Raw genomic sequence first — 12,332 nt, forward strand, 5'->3', positions numbered from 1 at the left:
ACTGAGGAAGAAGAGACCTAGAGAGGGGGTATAAATAGCCTGAGGGAGAAAACCGCCCACTCCGAAATCTACGGACGAAAAACTCGAGACCTTCCGCATTCAATGGATGAGATCACGATGAAGAGATTGCGGGCACATGTTAGCCGTTTCCTGTGAAAATCTCGGTAACTGAAATGGATGCCGAAGGGTTTGAGGAACTGCAAGCACCAAAACGGAAAGAAATAAAGTTGATTTCATTCTCTACCAAGGACGAGGAGTGAAATCTTCTTCAGATCAAGGTGCAATGCAATGCATCCCGTCTTCTCCCGCGCCACTGCCGCCGCCGCCGTCAGAAATCGAGGCACGCCGACTCCAGCAGCCTCCTCCAGTGCTTGAGCGCCATTCCCTACCTCATCATCCGACGGAGTCGAGCCCCCATCAGATGAGTGCCTCCCCCGACCGCTTCAGCCGTCGGATTTGACCCTCACCGCTTCCGACCTTGGTAATCTACCATCGGATTTGACTCTAGATCCAATCCTGTGTATGCTTTCATTTCCATGGGTATTACTCCTTATTAGTGACCACTTTTCAGCTGATTGTCCAACAACTTGTAGCAGCTTCTAATGGCGGATCCGGTGACTGTTGCTGCTGCAGCCATAGGATGGGGCCTGAAAGCCATAGGCTGGGTCGCCTCGCCGGTCATCTCCGACCTTTTCAAGAAATGCTCCTCCTTCGTTAGCTTTGACACATCGGAGAGGCTGAGAAAACTCGAGTCCAAGATTTTACTTCTGGAGCGGGTGATGGAGATGGTGGCAGAGAGCCCTCACAGGGTTCGTCTCCAGCAGCTGTTGGAGGACCTCAAGACTTCTTTCTACGAAGCTGAAGACATCTTGGATGATGTTGAGTATCATCACCTCGAGAAGCAGGTCAAAGATTACGAGCTCAGCTCAGACGGGTCTCCAAGTACCATTTTTTTAAAGGATGATAGACCCCGGCCTCTGCATCTGGACGATGCATGCGGCCATCTTATTAATTATTCACAGAGGCCATACAAAGTAATACATCAGTTAGCCTGAAGCCACCATCTAGGCAAACACCTGTTGCTACTCCTATCCCATTGATGAAGGTGTGCCGAATATCCGGGCCTAATACCAAACGGATATCGCACCAAACCCTAACATCTAAAACCAGATGCCCCAGCCCAGCCACACACCGGGACTGGGTCCCGTACCGGACCGACGCACTCCTAGAGGTTGCCGCCGCCATCTACCACCGGTCCATCTCCAGAGCAGAAATTGACCCATCGACCTTGTCTGGCCTGTCGTCGACACCACCATGACGCCAGACAACTCCACCATCCTGCACGTATCCGTCCACACGCGCCCATCGCCGAACCTCCGCAGCACCATGCCACCGGGATCCGCCATCGGCCTTGCGGTGGATGAGACACCGCTCTTCTGCTTGTCCCATCCAACTAGCACTTGCTTCAAAACGATGCCCTCGGGAGGGACAATGGCATCAAAGGTACCATCATCGTTCGATCCGGTAGATCGAGATCTAGGGTTTCCCCTGGAGCATCACGAGTGGGGTGCCATGACCTGCAACAATGATGCCTAGAGAAGGGAACGACGTCATAGACACTGCCATCGTCCGCCACGGCCGAAGTCGGCGTGATTTTCACTGGAAGTCGCGTCCCCCCAACCTCGCAGCTGGCTGTAACCAAACGGAGCCTCGCCGTGGAGACGAGGGCCACCGTCGGCATGCCGGCAGGGAGCCTCCAGCCGCCCCTCACCGGTCCTCCTCGCGCCACCGGCCGGCCAAGGCCGCACCGAGACAGATCTGGACAGGACGCCAGATCCGCAGCCATCGGAGCCACCCATGCGCCCGCGGCCGCCACACTGCCGGCCATGTAGGTTCCCATCGCCACCGCGCAGCAGGGGCGCCGCCCTGACTGCCGCCCCGGGCCTCCCCACGAGAGACGCCGCCTCCGCCTCACAGGATCTACCGCAGCGTCCACCCGCCCTGGATCTGCGATGCAGGACCCGCCTCCACCGCGGCCCTTGCCGGCGGCAGCGGCGGCTGGGGATGGAGGAGCAGGGAGGGACTGGCGGCGCGGGATCGGGGCCCCCTGGCGCCGCCCGAGGGGAGGCGACGCGAGGGGGAGGGGAGGCGAGGGCGCAAGAGGAAGAAGTCCCTGGCCGTCTCCAAGTACCAAGGATTTGCTAAAGCAGAAGGTCCAGTCCCTGGCCGTCTCCCCACTAACAAATAAGGTCGTTTCCATCCTCAAGCTTTTCTGTTTCAGATTTCTCTCTCGCACTCGAAACTTGGTGTATATAAAATGTTCCAAACTTGTCCTTTTACTACTACTTTTAAATGTCTGCACCACTGCTCCCACTGAAATATAACTATGAGTTGAGTTGTTAGCATGGATTATGAGTCCGAGGACTAGTCAAGACTAGTCTATGAGTCTCAACTTCAGGGCTGACTACACTTCAGTGTCGACTAGTCTATGAGTCGGAACTTCAATGTCGACTAGTGCCAATTAGTCACGCTTAGTCTTGTTAAACATAATAATGTGTGTGACATGATGGTGGCGTGTACGGCAAGGAGGATTACCAACACCGAAGGAGGAGTAGTTATACAGGATATTTATGTACTCTTTATATTGTTTTATCTCTTGTATTCTTCTCTCCCAAGATGTAATCTCTCCAACAACATGTAAGCGTATTAGGGCTCGCAACCCATCTATTTAACACGTAGCACGTCGGCCAGGATAGGCAAGACGTTTACCGCAAGTCGCACATGGTATCAGAGCAATCTTCTTCCACTAAACCCTAGCTATTCCATCTCCGTGCGCAGCCATGTCTTCCTCCACCTCCTCCTCCTTCCAGTCAACGCTTAGTGGTGGAGTCACGGAGAAACTCTCCCGCACCAACTATATCCTATGGCGGACACAGATCACGCCGCAACTGCGGGGCGCTGGCGTCTTCCACTACGTCAACGGCACGGCCACCGAGCCGGCCAAAACCCACACCACCAAAGATGCTGCTGGGAAGGAAACAGAGCGGCCGAATCCTCTCCATCCGCTTTGGGTGAAGGAGGATCAGCAGGTCCTTGGATACCTGCTCCAAATCCTCTCCAAGGAAGTGCTCGTCACGGTGACCGCGATCACCATGGCGAGGGAACTCTGGGTGGCCCTGGCGAGCATGTTCTTGTCGCAGTCACTCAGCCGCGTCAACAACATCCGCACGGCGCTGATCAATGCACAGAAGGGCAATCAATCGGTGGCCACCTACTTCGCCGCCATGAGGGGCCTCGCCGATGAGAGCCACGGCGAGCAAACCCATCCAGGACGACGAGCTCATGTCCTACATCATCCACGGGCTGGACCAAGACTACCAGCCCCTTGTCTCTGCCTTGGACGCCCGCGTCACTCCGGTAACTCTTGATGAGCTTTTTGCCATGCTTAGCAACTTTGATCAGCGCATGGTGCAGTACCATGGCTCCGGCGGTGGTTTCAAGTCGTCGGCAACCTCCGTCTCCAGAGGCCGCGGTGGCGGCTCTCGCTCTCGTGCCTCCCGTGGCAAGGGGAGGTTCGGATCTGGCGGTGGCGGCTACTCTAACAACGCTCGTGGCGGCGGACGCTCCGGCAGCTCAAAAGGGCGTCATGGCGGCGGCTCCAACAGATCTCGCCCGGACTTGCCTCGCTGCCAAATTTGTGGCAAGCCTGGTCACACGGCAAAGGACTGTTGGTACCGCTACGAGGAAGATGATGGTGACTCCTCGCAAGATGAAGAAAAGGTTGCTGCGGCCGCCGATGGCTCCTATGGGATCGACACAAACTGGTACGTCGACAGCGGTGCCACCAATCACATCACCAACGAGCTTGAGAAGGTCACCATGAAGGAGAAATATCATGGCAAGGATCAAATCCACACGGCCAGTGGTGAAGGTATGGGTATACGTCACATTGGTCATTCAATTTTTAATACCCCTAGTCGAAAAATACATCTCAAAAGAAGTTTGCATGTTCCTAGTGCCCACAAAAATCTTCTGTCTGTTCATAGAATTGCCACTGACAATCACGTTTTCCTCGAGTTTCATCCCTATTTCTCTTTTATCAAGGATCAGGTAATGAGGAAAGTTCTCTATCGAGGTAGATGTGTTCGAGGGCTCTACCCATTGATTCCGGAGTTCAGAAGATTCAATAAACAAGCTTGTGGTCCTATCAAGCTTTCGTCCACACGATGGCAGGATTGTCTAGGACATGCCTCTTTTTCTTTAGTTGAAAAGTTACTTAGGAAAAATAAGCTCCCGTTTGTTGGTGAGTGAAATATTGAAACTATTTGTGATTCATGCCAGTGTGCTAAAAGTCATCAATTACCATATCCCATATCTACTAGTGTCTCCACTAAACCTTTGCAATTGATCTTTTCTGATGTGTGGGGCCCTGCTCCCTCCTCTGTTGGCAGACACACCTACTATGTGAGTTTTATCGATGATTATAGCAAGTTTTCATGGATCTATCTTCTTAAGAAAAGGTCCGATGTGTTTCAAGTTTTTAAAAACTTCCAAGCACTCGTTGAAAGGAAGTTTGATAGCAAAATTATAGCTGTCCAATCCATTGGGGGGAATACGAGAAACTCAATTCCTTCTTCCAAAACATAGGCATATCTCACCACGTATCATGCCCACACGCTCACCAACAAAACGGGTCGGCCGAACGCAAGCATAGGCACATAGTTGAGGTCGGTTTGGCCCTTCTAGCAGGGGCTTCTATGCCTCTCAAGTTTTGAGACGAGGCGTTTCTTACAGCTGTCCATATCATCAACATGCTACCTAGCCGTGTCATCAATAATGAAACACCTATGGAACGTCTTCTCCATGTCAAACCAGACTACACATCTCTCCGTGTCTTTGGTTGTGCTTGTTGGCCAAATCTCCGTCCATACAATAATCGCAAACTCATGTTTAGATCAAAGCAATGTGCTTTTCTTGGCTATAGTGCCCAGCACAAAGGTGTCAAGTGCCTTGACATCTCCACCGGACAGGTCTACATCTCACGTGATGTCGTGTTTGATGAGACCAAGTTTCCCTTTGCAGATCTACATCCTAACGTCGGTGCTCTCCTACGCAAGGAAATCTTGCTTTTACCATCTCATCTCTTTGGCTATGATCAAGGGGGCATTACTAATTGTGATGATCATATGTTGACTAACCCTACAAATAGCCTTCATGAGTCTTGTGATGATGCAGAAAACAGCAGTGAAAAAATCATAGCAAATGGTGAAGAAAACAGTGCAGCAAATTCATATTTCATGTGTCCTGGCCTGGGGAGCAAATCACCCTTGGGATCTGGTCAGGAGTTGCCGCCGCGCAGCGAATCCGCTTCAGGATCGGTGCCCTGTAGTGAATCTGTTGCGACAGGCGCAGGCGCGCATGCAGCCGTGACAGCTGCAGGCAGGCGCGCCGAGCCACCCGCGCCAGCCACGCGGCAGATCCTGGAGGGTCATGGTGCCTCCCCTCGCGCACGCCAATCGCCGCCCAACAAATGGCAGGCCGGCGCTGGCCTGGGCCACGCGCGGCTTGAGGCCCAACCGCTTGTCTACAAGTGGCGGACAGTGACTCACCTGACAGGAGCGGAGACAGATCATGTCGATGCGGGGCCCAGGCAATCACGGGGAAATGATGACGCTCCTCGGCCCAGATCTTCTATAGCTGACTCGTCGCGTGCATCACAGCTGGCGACCGTAGAAGATCCAGACCCGGCTGCTACCGCCGACAACACCGGTTCTGGAGCTGCGTCCTGATCCTCCTTGGGATCGGGGGAGGATCAGCTTGATCTAGGCGTGGGATCCTCTGCACCGGGGTTCTCTAAAGTGGCTCCTGCTACTACTCCATGTCGCACACGGCTACAGCAAGGGGTAATTAAACCTATTGATTATAAGCATATTACAAAATATGGGATGGTATGTTCAACAGGTGAACCAAGAGAACCCAACACTCTTGAAGAGGATCTTGGTGATGCTAATTGGAGACAGGCAATGCATGATGAAATTGTGGCACTAAGGAAAAATAAAACATTGCACTTGGTTCCTCCAAGATAAGGTAAAAATCTTATTGACTGTAAGTGGGTCTTTAGGATAAAAAGAAAAGCTGATGGAACTATTGACCGTTACAAAGCTAGACTCGTTGCAAAGGGTTTTAAACAAAGGTATGGTATTGACTATGAGGACACATTTAGTCCGGTTGTTAACTTTGCTACCATACATCTTGTCTTGTCCATTGCTGTGTCTAGGGAATGGAGTCTACGACAGCTAGACGCTCAGAACAAGTTCCTCCATGGTGTTATGGAAGAAGAGATTTACATGAAACAACCTCCTGGGTTTGTAAATGCACAGGCACCACTTCATGTGTGCAAACTTGACAAGGCCTTGTATGGACTGAAACAGGCCCAAGAGCATGATATTCTCGCCTCAGTAAAAAGATGCAAACACTTGGCTTTGTTCCTTCAAAGTCTGACACTTCGTTATTTATCTATAACAAGTCAAGAATATCCATATTTGTTCTCATTTATGTTGATGATATAATTGTGACAAGCTCATCTGATGAAGCAATAATAGCACTGTTGAAGGATTTAAGTGCAGAATTTGCTCTCAAGGATCTAGGAGATCTACACTATTTTCTTGGTATTGAGGTTAAGCAGCACAAGGATGGTCTTCATCTCTCTCAAGAAAAGTATGCAACAGACTTAGTGAAAAAGGCTGGTTTGCAAAGTTGTAAGCCTGCACCCACTCCTTTATCTAGCACAAAAAAATTATCTCTTGCTGAAGGGGAACTCCTGGACTTAGAAAATAGTACAAAGTATAGAAGCTTAGTAGGTGCCCTTCAATACTTGACATTGACACGACCAAATATCTCATTTGCTGTTAACAAAGTATGTCAATTTCTTCATGCACCTACTACAGTTCACTTGACTGCTGCAAAACGCATAGTGAGATATGTGAAAAATACATTGAGCATTGGCCTGAACTTTAGCAAGTCATCTTCCACTCTTATCAATGCTTTCTCTGGCTCAGACTGGGCAGGATGTTTAGATGATAGACGCTCAACTGGTGGTTTTGCAGTGTTCTTTGGACCTAATTTGATATCTTGGAATGCAAGGAAGGAAGCCCCTGTTTCTAGGTCTAACACAGAAGCAGAATACAAAGCATTGCCAAATGCAACTGCAGAGATCATATGGGTGCAGTCAAGTTTTGAAGGAACTAGGTATGAAAAGCACTAAAGCTCCATGTCTATGGTGTGATAATCTAGGTGCCACCTATCTATCAGCAAATCCAGTCTTTCATGCTAGAAATAAACATATTGAGATAGATTTTCACTTTGTCCGTGAAAGAGTTGCAAATAAACTCTTAGACATTCGGTTTATTCACTCCCAAGACCAAGTTGCGGATGGTTTCACTAAAGCTCTTCCCACACAAAGTTTTGAAGACTTCAAGTATAATCTCAACTTGATGAAGTTGTGATTAAGGGAGGGTGTTAAACATAATAATGTGAGTGACATGATGGTGGCGTGTACGGCAAGGAGGATTACCAACACCGAAGGAGGAGTAGTTATACAGGATATTCAGGTACTCTTTATCTTGTTTTATCTCTTGTATTCTTCTCTCCCAAGATGTAACCTCTCCAACAACCTGTACGCGTATTAGGGCTCGCAACCCATCTATTTAACACGTAGCACGTCGGCCAGGATAGGCAAGACGTTTACCGCAAGTCGCACAAGTCTATGAGTCTCAACCTCGGAACGACTCGTCTACTCATAAACCTTGGTCAGACTATGTTGAGTCGAGGGCTTAAGGAATACAAGGAAGGACAAAATGGATAAAATAAGCATTGGCACAGCTGACTGAGGCAAGTGGCACTGAGCTTTTAGCTTGCAGATATTTTGGCGGGATGTCAAAAATTTCCCCTATAATATGCTACCTATTTCCTTTATTAAACGTGGATCCTTGCATGTGATTTTGTTTTGCAGGAGACTGGTATGTCCAAAAGTCAATTAAAGCATAGCCTAGAGAAAATAGAAAAGGTTATAAATGAAGCACACCATATTTTGGAATGGCTGAACTTCCCCACCGTAAATAAGGGCGACGAGAGACAACCTATTGCAGCCAATGCCTGTACCACTGCAACTTCCCCAGTAAAGGTAATTGGTCGAGATGAGGATCGTGACAAGATCATAGAAATGCTTCATGAGAATGCCAGTCATGGTCAGACAAACATGAATAGCAGTCTATGTTATTCTGTTGTTGGAATTCATGGCATAGGTGGGTCTGGGAAATCAACCCTTGGATAGTTTGTTTATGCCCAGGAAGAAAAGGACAAGCTAGCTGAAAAAGATGGCCATTTTGACATTCTATTATGGGTTCATGTCTCTCAAAAATCTAGCATCGAGGCCATTTATAGGCGAATGTTTCAGGCAATTCAAGGATATGATTGTGAACTTAATAGTCTTGGTAGGCTACAAAGAGAACTGAAGGATATCCTGAGTGGCAAAAGGTTTTTCTTGGTACTAGATGATGTCTGGTGCAACAAGCATGTTGGTGAGCAGAATCTGCCACAATTACTTTGTCCATTCAAGATTGGAAAGAGAGGAAGCAAGATCCTAGTGACAAGTTGAAATGTAGATGCCTTCTCGGATCTTGGTCCTGATGTGAGATGTGCTAATTTTCCAATTAGTGACTTGGATGATAATATGTTCCTTGAGCTATTCATGTATTATGCACTTGGAGATGGGAATGCAAACAATGGAGCTGGGAGCACACTCTGGAATATTGGGGCCCACATTGCAGAAAAGCTGAAGAGGTCACCTCTGTTAGATGTGTATAGTCTCTTTACGGAATGTCCCCATTGTATAAGGGGTTTCCTGCACTTTGACACACATGTATATGTAATCGCCTTTGGCCCTTAGTAAAGTTCAGCTGCAGTTTATCCAACATGGTATCAGATGTTAGGTTTCCCTCTCTCCCGCACGCTGCAACTCTGTGCTAGTTCCTCCCCCAATCCGCCCACTGCCAGGTCCGGATCTTCTCGCAGCGGATCCGGCCGTATCAGCTCTCCTCGCCGCGGATCCGGACGCCCAGGTCCTCCTCACTACGGCTCCGGCCACCCCGGCCTGCTCCGCTGCCCGGCTCGGACCAGCTGCCGCCGCCTCCTGCCGGCGGGCCACCATCGCCCTCCCCTGCTTCGCTTGGCGGATTCGCCGGGGGCCGGCCCTCGCTTGACCGCTAGCTCTCTCCGCTCGGCCGCCGTCTGCTGCTTCCGCTGTGGAAGCTGCTGCTTCCCTACGCGCAGGGCGTGCGCGAGCGCTCGTTCGGCCGCTGGCCTGTTGCTCGAGCCGCTGGCTCTGCCCACCTCGTGTGCACGCGCGCGGGCATGAGCGAGCGCCTCGGCTCGGTCCGGTCTCAGTCCGGCCGGCCCGTTGACTCCAGGAGACGAGAGCTCTGCTCGATCTGTTTTCAATTTGGCCCTCTCACTCCGGACTCAGTCCGGGCCTCTCGCTCCGGACTCAGTTCGGGCTTCTTGATCCGCATTCAGTTCGGGTCCAAACAAAATCGGGATATCTCAGTATGTCATCTTCAGGCTATGTGGTTGTTCCTCGCTGCTCAGTGATCTTTGATGGCAGCAACTATGCTGAGTTTGTGGGCTTCATGCGTATTCATATGCGCGGCCTTCTGCTGTGGGGCGTTCTCTCTGGCGAGTTACCCTTGTCGGTGTCAAAACCGGCGGATCTCGGGTAGGGGGTCCCGAACTGTGCGTCTAAGGCCGATGGTAACAGGAGGCGGCGGACACAATGTTTACCCAGGTTCAGGCCCTCTCGATGGAGGTAATACCCTACTTCCTGCTTGATTGATCTTGATGATATGAGTATTACAAGAGTTGATCTACCACGAGATCATAGAGGCTAAACCCTAGAAGCTAGCCTATGATTATGATTGTTGTTGTCCTACGGACTAAACCCTCCGGTGTATATAGACACCGGAGGGGGCTAGGGTTACACAGAGTCGATTACAAGGGAGGAGATCTACATATCCGAATTGCCAAGCTTGGCTTCCACGCAAAGGAGAGTCCCACCCGGACACGGGACGAAGTCTTCAATCTTGTATCTTCATAGTCCAACAGTCCGGCCAAGGTATATAGTCCGGCTGTCTGAGGACCCCCTAATCCAGGACTCCCTCAGTAGCCCCTGAACCAGGCTTCAATGACGATGAGTCCGGCGCGCAGATTATCTTCGGCATTGCAACGCGGGTTCTTCCTCCGAATACTCCATAGAAGATTTTGAACACAAGGATCGTGTCCGGCTCTGCAAAACAAATTCCACATACCACCGTAGAGAGTACAATATCCCACAAATCTAATCTGCTGACAAATTTCATAGCGTGACATCATGCCATGGCCCGGTCATTATTCAAACCGTTTTCCTCAACCAGCTACTGCACATATTGCGAGGCGGTTTTCTTGGCATGTCTTGTCGAAGCAGAGATCGTGTCCCCTTATCACGGGATTCTCATCAATACGGGTGTGGGTAACCCAACCACGCCATCAATCACGGCGCTTGGGGAATAAGCGAGTTTACTAGGCAAGTGGGGAGGCACAGAATCCATGCTGCCTTTATAAGGGGATAAGAACTCCCTTTTGCACCCACGCTTTCTTCTTCCTCATCCATTCCCCTTCGCTCGAGCTCCAGCGCCCGAGCATTCGTCTTCTCTGCCCACAAAGGTCTTCCGAAAATGTCCGGATCCGGAGTAGGAGGCAAGTGGATGGCCTCTACCGTCCGGGAGAAGGATATCAAAATGCTTCGGGAGGCCGGGTATCTGGCCAAGAAAATCAGCCACCGTCTCCCGACGGCGGGACAGATCGTCCCTACTCCAGAACCCCACGAGAGGGTTGTACTCGTTACCCACTTCATCTGCGGGCTGGGATTTCCCCTCCACCCATTTGTCCGCGAGCTCATGTTCTACTACGGGCTGGACTTCCATGATCTGGCCCCTAATTTCATCCTCAACATCTCGGCATTTATCATCGTGTGCGAGGCCTTCCTCCGCATCAAGCCCCACTTCGGCCTGTGGCTGAAGACCTTCAACGTGAAACCGAAGGTGGTGGTCGGCCAGCAAGTGGAGTGCAGAGGCGCCATGGTGGGAAAAATGCCCAACGTCACATGGCTCGAAGGCTCCTATGTGGAGACCGTGAAGGGGTGGCAATCGGGGTGGTTCTACATCACCGAGCCGCGCGACACCAACTGGGTGGCGGCCCCCGAATTTCAATCCGGCATCCCCATGCGGCTCACCTCCTGGAAAGAGAAGGGCCTATCCTGGGGTTCATCGGCGGAGCTGACCGGACTCCAGAACTGTGTTAAAAACATGATAAGCAAGAAAATCAAGCTTGTCAACGTGGTCCAGGTCATGCTCTTCGGCCGGATCCTCCCGTGCCAAAGACGGGCATTCAATATGTGGGAGTTCGACCCGGCCAAGCACCAGACGCTGTGAGAGCTTTTCGACACGACGCACCAAGACGTCTGGAAGCTGCTGTTCAAGGTTGCCGAGGTACCTCCTCCGCTTACCGAGGATCGCGGACTCAACGCAAAGCACCCTGCCAATCCGGTAAGCTCTTTATATCTCATAAGATGTTCCTTTCCCCAGTATAATCATGTGAGGGATCTGAGCCTCCACGCCATTTTAACAGGACTGGGTAGCGACAGCGGAGTGGATCGATTGTCTGGCCCCACTGCCCAAAGATCCAGCAAGGGCTCTCTTAAGGGGAGATGCTGGTTCCGGCGCCCTATGAGGCGCCGGAGAAGAAGGTGAAGAAGAAGGTCGCGGGGACCAGGAAAGGTCTCCGGCGCAAGGTTGTATCAGACTCATCGTCCGATAACACCAAGGCGCCCTCCTCCCACGAAAACGAGGAGGAGGAAGAGGAACGTTCTCCCCCACCCCCCAGCCGAGGGAGACAAGAAAAGGAAGGCCGCCCCATCTGGGGAGGCCGAAGGGTCCAAGAAGGGAAGGACCCTCCTTCCGGACTACTCCATAACAGCCGCTTACAGCGACGAGGAGTGGTTGCCCAGGGACAAGCCCCTGGCGAAGTCGTAAGTATCCGGATACCATAATAGTTCTGGTATGTTTTGTTTTATTGCTTCTTATCATGCCAAACATGATCATGCAGTCCATCCAAAGCCCATAACGACGTATCCTCTTCGGATGAGTCTTTGGGCCAGTCGGCGATGAACAGCGATTCACTCCCGACCGCCACCTCCCCCCGCCCTACAGACGACGTTGAGGTGTTGTCTCAAAGGGCACTGA

At 51.1% G+C, this 12,332-nt stretch overlaps 1 pseudogene; it reads left to right on the plus strand.

The window, feature by feature from the left end:
- Positions 1-602: 602 nt before the first annotated feature.
- LOC141041414 (putative disease resistance RPP13-like protein 1) overlaps positions 603-12,332 on the plus strand; it is a 41,199-nt pseudogene continuing 29,469 nt past the window's right edge.

This window comes from Aegilops tauschii, chromosome 2 (assembly GCF_002575655.3).
Source record: "Aegilops tauschii subsp. strangulata cultivar AL8/78 chromosome 2, Aet v6.0, whole genome shotgun sequence".
NCBI classification, from domain to species: Eukaryota; Viridiplantae; Streptophyta; class Magnoliopsida; order Poales; family Poaceae; genus Aegilops; species Aegilops tauschii.